The sequence below is a fragment of the Papaver somniferum genome, chromosome 5 (genome assembly GCF_003573695.1).
Source record: "Papaver somniferum cultivar HN1 chromosome 5, ASM357369v1, whole genome shotgun sequence".
NCBI lineage: Eukaryota > Viridiplantae > Streptophyta > Magnoliopsida > Ranunculales > Papaveraceae > Papaver > Papaver somniferum.
The window spans coordinates 31,507,751-31,517,679 of NC_039362.1; positions in this window are offsets into that span (position 1 = coordinate 31,507,751).

A 9,929-nucleotide genomic window follows, 5' to 3' on the forward strand; every position below is an offset into this window, starting at 1 on the left:
TATTTTTCATTTTCTTAACTTGCATTATTATTATCTTCTTATTCTTCCCCAAAAACCAGAGAGAGGGAGCTCCAAATACTCATTAATGGAGTCTCCATGTAATCAAGATGTAATTACAAATAATCATAGTAAACCCTAACACCGTGGATGTATATCAAATTGATCGAACCGCGTAAATCTTGTGTCATCTTACAATTTTAGCATTCTTATCATCATTTTTATCTTTAGATCTACAAATTATTATAAGGGGTGTGTTGTAGGATTTCCTGCAACTACATTTATAATTATTTTCCATCATCTCATGGTGTTTTCCTCAGTTTCATCGAAACCCTAATTTTGGCATATTTTCTCGAATGGATGCTCAATTGCACGCCAGAAAATATCAAAATTCTCAGGACTGAGATACGGACGCCTTGGGGACACGAGCGCGCTATCTTGACCGACCAAGATTGGCTCTTTGGCTTACAGAAGCCGGTCCCATCAAGTTTCACAGTTTTGACCTAATTTGCACAATTGCACGTATTAGGTCCAAGACTCTTCCAAACACTTTGGATTTTCATGAAGTAATCATCAGGAGGTCACGTGACTACCCAGGGACGGTTTCATGACCCCATGGTCGGTCCCTCACTCCGTCATAATTAATTAGGTTTTCTCACCTAAGGCTCAGACGAGAATTTTCGAATAAATGATTAAACCGGCATTTAATCATTCTTTCACCAATAAATCGTCAACTCTTCAGGAGTTTTTCGTATTTGCTCACGTGAGCATATGGACACTACATGGTTGATCCACGGTCCCATGTAGCCGCTCCTTCCTTCTTTTCATGGTTAAATTTCTAACAAATCATGAATTGATCATCAATCGACCAAATTAGGGTTTCTGAGTCCAAGGACCATGCTTCCAGACTCCAACCTTAATAATTCTATGACGACCTCATGGTCATTAATATTATTAAATTATGCTCGGTTCTACACCAGTACTTTAATTAATATTTTTGGTCATCATCAGATGAGCAACACTTGCTCGAATGATCAATATTTGCTCAAACCAAGGAATATTGGTTCAACAATCCACCAATATTCAACAATTCATCGAACGAGCAATACTTGCTCACCTCATCATGAGAATTATACCTCTGTCTCAACAGACACGTTTAAGGTCATGAATCTCAGAACATTTCATGTTCAACTCATCAAATACATGGACTCATCGTCCCATGAAGTCAACAACTGACTAACTAAAATCACGTCTCCCCTACAGACTCCACGATCACACGAGACATCAATCGTGTCACTTGGGGGATATCAACTAGGGTTTTGGTCTGGAGGTCTACGGCACGTGTGTTCATACACACGTTGTAATGTGAGCAAGTCGTGCAATCAGTTGAAGGAGTTCACAAAATAGTGGATGGAAAATCGACCAAGTCATCACACGATGAGCAACTGGTCTCAAACACGATTTCCATTTCCCACTCTTTCATCCCATCAACTGTCACACTTCACGGAATCATGGTGTCTAAAATTCCAGCAATATATATATGCCTCTGAATCATGATTGAATCATCAGCATCAACAGTATCATCAATCTCACATCTCATCGGCAACACGAGATCATCAACTCATCAATTGAGCAACAACTCTCAATTGAGAAATTTCAATCATTCAGAGCTTATCATATTCATAATTCACAACCCACAATCTTTGATTACCATTGATTCCACACATTTCCCAGCTTCCTTCCTACAGATCAACCCATCCTCTCTTGTGACAGAATTTACTCTAGAACGGTCATTGTCTTGATTTAGGCCGGAGTACTACAGATTGATCTCTCGAATCTAAAGCACCCCCTTTGCAGCGGTGCATCTGTGTGAGGTTTAACATTTCGCTCGGTTCGAGGAGTCTCCTCTATACGGTCGTCTCCTCAATTCCTTAAAAACCAGCAAATCGTTTTTCCCCATCTACAGATTGGCGACCACAGTGGGAGATCATTCTCTCGGTTGCAATCTCACAACTCCACAAGATGGATGGTCTTAGGTCTGGGTTAGTCACAGGTTCCAACGTAAACGACACTAGCACTAGCAATAACAACAACGACAACGAGGATATCCCGGGAACGATTCCAGCCTCTAACACTGACGGTGGTAATGTTACTCCTCCTCACGTCAACGCGAAGGGTCATCCTTTGTTCGGCCGACAACCTGAGGAAGTCAGAGGAAATCCACCACCTACCATTGCTGATCTCATCAAAGTGCAAGAGACTCTTGCAAAGAATCAAACCGATATGTCTACAACACAGCAGGAACTATCTAATCAACTAAAGACTCTCACTGATACAATGACAGGGAAGACCCAAGGAAAAGTAAAAGAGAAGGAAAAATCCTCAGACGCTGATCCTGAGGTAATTCCGATTCATACAGTAGATAATGAAGTCTGCAAAGATGCAGACGATCCATCAGCAAAGGAGTCATCAAACTTCATCACTCGGGAAGATTTGACGTCTCTTGGGGAACCGTGGAAAATACAATACATCACATGTCCATCATCACCAGCCTCCATACCCTGCTTCTATGCAAAGGATTCCTCTTCCAAAAGGTTATACCTCTACAACCTTCACTCTGTATGATGGAACAGGTAATGCTCGAGAACATGTCTCTCGGTTCCTGGAATCCTTAGGCGAACATGAACATAACCATGTTATTCGCCTCAAAGATTTTTCAAAGTCCTTGAAAGGCAGGGCATACACCTGGTACAACAACATCGCACCAGGAACTATCAACAATTGGGGAGAAATGATTGACGCCTTCTACAGAAAGTACTTTTTTGTGTCAGAGCAAATTACTCTCTCTGATCTTGGAAGAATGTTTCAGAGAATCAATGAACATCCCGATGACTACGTGAAAAGATTCAGAGTCCAGGCCCTGGACTGTCAAGATCCAAATGTCACAGAGCAACAACTGGTAGACTTGTGTATCAACGGCATGATCCCGGTCTACAGAGCTTTATTGGAACATCTTCGTTTCCAGACCTTCTCAGAGCTTCACGAAGCGGCGAAGAGATCGTCAACTACTGCACCCGCTTTACTGGAAAGAGCAAAAACTACAAAAGTTGAGGAGCCGCGAGAGACTCGAGGTAGCAGGCGTCTGATCAACTAGCAGTACAACCTCCAACCTTCCATGAACATTGTTGCTGAAGGAAGCAGAAGGAAAGCCGAAGCACCACAACAAAAGCATACTTCTCCAATATCTCAGGATCTTCAGAAGTGAAAAGAAAGGATAACCAATCCTGAAATGCACAAACCTCAACCATGCATCAACAAACAAGGAGATGCACGACTGGGGACTGATTACCAGTCCATCTTAGAGGAAATGAATTCGAAAGAATGTTGATCGATGCTGACACCGTCATCAACATCGTTCTACTGAAAACCCTCAGAGCCGCTGCCATCACTCAACAAGAAGCTACTTGTCATCCCATCATTAGAGCACTTGGAGAAATTTCGATCTTTGACGAGGTTGAAGCAAGAACCTGCAAAAGATGCATAGACATTCATCAAGAGGTTCTGCACTCAGGCAAGTCTCATTCCTTCCATGTCTATGTCATTTATTTCCTCACATGATATCCTAGCATGGGGTCTCAATTCTGTCAGCAACTCTGCAATACGTCATGAATGGTAGCCTCACCGCATTAGTATTTCACCAAGTGGTTGAATCTGACACCGCTTCGAATCGAGCATCTCACCGAGGCATTCACTACTGAGAGATGACGGAAGCATCGAAAAGAACACTTTGGGCATTTATCCACAGACTTGTAGGAATGTCCACGAGTATCATAAATCTCTGATGTCTGAACAAGTGTTGAATCCCTCGCCGCGAAATGCTGAATCGACAGAAGATACACTGAGCCGAGACGATCAAGCATAAGAAATTCGACGCTTCAACGCTCAAGCATCCAAGAATTCTTCAAATTGTACTCCCAATCAAAGAGTACACCCTTTTCATTGGCGCCTATGGCTTCATCACAATACCTCGACGTGACACACCGGTTCAACACCGACACAATCAAAGTATAGCTGAATTACAATCGGTAAGCCTTCATTATCCTATGATAAGACTTCTGAAGCAAATGCAACATCATTCATCAATGGATGCTACAAACTCCTTCAACTCTGCTAAGTGACTGAGGGATGCACTGAGGACTTGATTTTATTGGAAATATCAATCCAATATATTTCAATAAATGTTATCCACATAACAAGTTATTGCAACCTGATGTGATTCCATGAAAAGTCGTCAAACGGAACCTCTGTACATCAAAAGCCCATGCACGACTGGGGAACTTCCTCTCTTCACCAGTCATATCCGGAATGAAGACTTCTGCTGCTATCTACCGCGCAACAACATCGATTCCATGACGAAGCCACTTCACAGTAAAGTCATATTCAGGAGGATTTGGGTTGAAATCCTAGTACACCTTCATCTAAGGTATTCTCAACTCACTAATTGGTTCGTTCATGTAAAGGCTCACTGGATGAAAAGCAAAGACTATCACTTTCAGTCTCTGGAGCAACTCCGTCCATGGTCTCAGCATCAGCAACGGTCTCAGAAGCAACATCACCGGCTTCATCAACTATCCATTCTCTGAAGCGTTACTCTATGGATCATAATTCTTCAAGCCCCAATGATTCATATCAAGATGTGTAGACATGAAAACATGCTATCCAAAGCTTGCACGACAGAAGAGCACAAACCAAACGCTTCTACAAGATGTTCTCATCACCTCTACAAATGAGATGCAACATGCTTTAGGCCATGGGTTTACAAAAACGTACCAATGGGTGAGGAATGGGACAATGTTTCCTCAACAAAAGATGTTCGTTTATGTCTCTTCTACAACATACCAAAAAGGGCGCATCAATCGGACATACGAGCCGAAAGATATGGCCTTTACCGTCAGGTCTACGACATCTGAAAAATTTGTACGGGATTACAAAGTACAAATGTGCACGCTTCGTTGGCTGACCTATGCAACTCCAAATTGAGTGATTATTTTCTCATGTGATAAATCAGTCTCTTAGCTTCGAAAAATTTGGGTCAAGCACCGAATTACGACGTCGTATGAGGTTCCTACAGCTTCCAGAGCATACAACATGCAAGCAGCGATTCTTAGACGGGATTCATAACCTCTACAGTCGATCAATGTCCACCAGGTCCTTCCGCTAAATCCTTCATCAAGGTACCTCCAACTTCGGCCACCTAGGTATTTACATCAATTTTTCTACCTGGGTCCTCTATCTACGTCTCACCAGAAGAAGGGAAAACGAAAGGGGGAGACTTGACAAAATACCTGACGGTCCACTGGTCAAGACGATCGATTTCACAATCAAAAACCAATCAAGATATCAAGAACAGAATAAAACCTCACATCTCTCAGAAGTCCAAGGTTCAAGATATCATGGAAAGGAAACTAAAGAAAGTCAGCAAAATAAGATTTCTGCTTTTCTGCATCCTCCAAGATTTGCAAAGCAGCTTTCTCCGCCTCCACCCTCTTAGTCAGCTCAGCAACTTCATTCATCTTCTTCAACACGGCATCACTGGTGGTGAAAGGAGTGTCACCTTCCACTGCTTTCCTGATAGCATCAATCTTTTGACGAAGCCACTTCAGATTGAAGCCAAGTTCTTCAGCTTTCTTCAAGTTGTACTCCCAATCAAAGAGTACATCCCGGGTGACAGTATTTCCAGCTGCGATGCGGATATCATTTATAACACGCAAGATGGCTTCTACTTTCCTCGTCAAGAAATAACTATGCTCCGGATCCTTGGAGTATCTCACCAAATGGAGGAGTAAAATCAGTCCCTGTGTTGGGATACTCATGCACTATTATCCGGTTCTTAGTCGTTGGAGCAACGTTAGCAATCATAGGAACAACTTCGGTTGGAGCCGCTTCTTCCATTCTCGATTCGGGTTCCACCATCTCACGCAAAATTGGAGTTTCAGTCACCTCCACGACATTAACAACAAGCGTTCCATGACCTTGAGGTACAGGGGTGGAGGTCTCATTATCAACGGCTCCATGGTTTCTCAAGTCATCATTGTTGGATCCATTATTCCCAACTTCAGCATTTGGCACCTAATGTGAAGATTACATGGGATTAGAATGATTCAAGCGTGGAAACCCAACACAACCATAAAATTCAGAATGTAAGTGAACTAAAATCATATAATTTCCTTATTATCCACCCAAGACATGCGCAAATAGTGTAGAAGTCATGAAACACGTTTTCAAACAAGCTCAGCTGAAGAGATTTTACACTTCCCTGTATTCAACGGCAAACTGGGAGCAATTGGTAAGGAATTTAAGGTTTGGTCATATACCATTCTCTTTGTATGGATGTTTTATACAACATATCAAAATTTCATAGCAATCGGATGAAAGAGCTAACAGATGTGTCCAGAACATCAGACAACATGCAATCTGGAAAATTTCTGAAAGTCTCCTGGAAGTTCACTATTTCGCCTTTTTCAGGCTCTAAACATGCTCAAACTTCAAAGAGCTTCTTTGATAAAGCTTGGAAATTTTCTGGGATTGAAGATACATATGCAAACCGAGAAAATCTGACTTCGGACAAGGATTCTACAGCGTTTCTAGTAAAATCTGAAGTCTGAAATTTTCTGGTGACGTATTTCGGCAAAGTTATCCATAAATTCACATGGATTTTCATTCATTCATTCATTCACGAATCAGCGATATCATACTTCCTTGAATAAATTACATTAGATCTACTTACTAAAGGGAGTCTCTAAATCATTTGAAGCCTCGACAATGCCAGAATCTCCGTTGACAACACCGTTATCTCCATTCGGTTCGGGATTTCGGGAATTCTCCATATTCCCATGTCCCAAAGAAGAGTGTGCTTCATCAACATGCTTCTTATCTACAATGGTTTCTTCCTGGATTCATCAACAAAATTATTATTATTTCATTCAAGGAGATTCCGCGATCACCTGCATGAAAGAGATATTTACATCGACTTCTTCATCAGTACTGCATTCCTGAATTGTTCGCATGGGAACAAGTTGAAGACCGTCAATCGATGGAGAAAAGGTATGAAAAGAAATAACAAAACCTTGGTCTCATGATCCTAATTGCACGGGCAGGAAAAAGTCATGACACAAGGAGCGCTAACAACTCACCAAAGAAACGGCTGGGGACTACACGTCATTTGCTAACATCCTGTAGTCCTTACTTCTGGGTGCTCCGCCCCGAAGACTTTCTTCCATTTCCGAGGAGTATACATTGATCTGAAACCTTATTACACGATCATCCGGTGGTATAGTTTATGAAATAACCAGGAGTACAACTCAGTACGAAGGATCTCTCACCATCATTCAGAGGTCCCAGAAGTACCATTTCTTGAAGTTGCACCCGCGGAGATGTCATCCCTGAAAACATCGTCTTTGAAAGTGTCATCATGGGAGTCAGTCATTCTTGCAAAGTGGCTGTGACAGATGCATAACATTCAGTGCATCATTCAAAGCGCAGGATTCAAAAAAACAACAAATCATGGAATAAAGATGCTCACATCAGCGTCTGCAAAAATGGTAACTTTTAACTCTTACTTGTTTACGATTCCACTAACAGTACATGAGTTAATACTTCAAATCTTGCTCGTTCCTTCAAACCTGCTAAGACGAGCAAAATTATGACATGATTTTCATAAAACCGTGAACAACCCACGTAAATTTTACAATGTGAACATTCACTGGTTTCTCAAAATCTGGACAAACATCCATTCTACGATTGTGAAAACTCACATATAGACATTATTTTACCATGTATAATGGTCTACATTCAACAGTTGTTCAAAATCAAAACATGATTTTACAAACTATATAAATATTTAACGTGAAACTCACGTAAATTTGGAAAATATATCTATATATTTTTGCTCCCTCGCACGAGCATCTGTCTCTGAAGCGAGAGTATATTCTCAAAGATTTCTGAAAGCTCGAGATAAAATTTTTTCAGGAAAGCTCATAAACAAAATTTTATTACTAACAGACGCACGTCTATTTAAAAAAAAAAAAATTTCTCTCGTACGAGCATCCACCTTTGAAACGAGAGTTTATTCCACTTTGTGAAATCTCACATATTTATAAAATAAAATTTTGTTTTTCGTGAAATCTCATAGACAATTTTTTATCATTAGACTCAGGTTTATTTTGTTGTTTCTTAAACTAACGAACGAACGAGAGTCCGTGCTAAAACGGATTCCTTTCTTGGGCCCGACCCGCGAATCCTAGACGACCAAGGTTCCATCACCAAATCAGCGGTGCTACCACTTTATGCTCATCAAACGACACTCCAATCATGTCATTGAAGCCTTCATCAAGTCGTGGTTTGCTTATGCTCTCTAAATCCGGTAACGTCTCAACTTACGACTAAGTTCAATTACTTGTATTGTTATTTATGGCCGGAAAATCACCATTTAATGCTGACTGAGGAACACAACTTCCCTCAGTAAGCAGGGGACTTAATGTAGATGGTGGATTTTCGACAAGGGCTAAAATCGTAAACTCATAATTATACGAAGCTCTGATCCAGCAATCAGACGTGAGTATTGAGACAATGGTCTCTCATCGAATTCTCAACGGAGAGTACTTTCTCTCGGAGTACATGTAGATATGTAATCTCACGACTGGACAACGGCATATCTCATGAATACTGAACACTTTCAGTGATTATTTCTGTATAGTATCACGAGATGGACGGCTCCTAGACAGCTTGCTCTGCTAGTATAAAGCGATAACGTCTTCAGGAACAAACAACGAGTTTACCTTGACTATATAAAGGATATGACTTACCGACAAGCTCATATCGGGATAATTAATGCTCCTAGACATCTTGCTCTGCTAGTATAGAGCCACAAAGTTAATTATTCTGAATTAAGATTAATTCTGCCGTGAAATTCACTACTGAATTCCCAGAATAATCTATTATTGCTCCTATTCCATGGTCGAATCCACGACTGGTCCCATGGAATGGAAATAACAATTGCTCTTATTCCATGGTCGAATCCACGACTGGTCCCATGGAATGGCAATAAACAGTTGTTCTGATTCTATGATCGAATCCACGACTTGATCTCATAGAATAACAATAACTATATTATCTCATTACTCCGATTTCATGATCGAATCCACAACTGGTCTCATAAATGGTAATAGATAAAACTTAATTACTCCGATTTTATGGTCGAATCTACGATCCCATGGAATGGTAATGCTCATTTTATTATTCTGAATTCGTAGTCGAATCCTCAGCTGATCCTATGAATTAATAATAAACATCTTATTACTCAGTTTTGTGAATTATTCTCCACTGAATTCCACAAGTAGTAATAAATAATCAACAACCGGGCGTCTGAGCTACCTCTAAGTAAGTCCCGATTCAAATGGTGAAAGTGTATTCAACGACGGTACACTAACAGTCACCGCACAAACGAGTATTTCAAAATACAACGAAACGATGAACCTATGCAAAATAGGGAAGAAAATAATAAATAATTAAAAATATTGACCAGGGTGCTGGGAGCACGGACACACGACCGACCGACCGTGTCGTGGTCAATCCCACGCCAGTTTTATATTTTTAATGCATTTTTATTATTTTCCATGATTTGATGAAAATTCTCTAATTTTATCAAATCTCCTTCGTCTCGAGGAAACTCCTCGGTTTCATGGTATTTTCATAAATTCGTAAAAAATAATATAAAATTAAGGAAAGAAGTGTGGGACGTGACCGTTGTCCAACCGGCCATGCCTTGGTCCCGGCCGGCCCCAGACCTCACGGTTCCTCATTACTTTATTATTATCATCATTTCTCTAATTTCATGAAAAAACTCCTTGATTTCATGGTATTTTGCACAAATC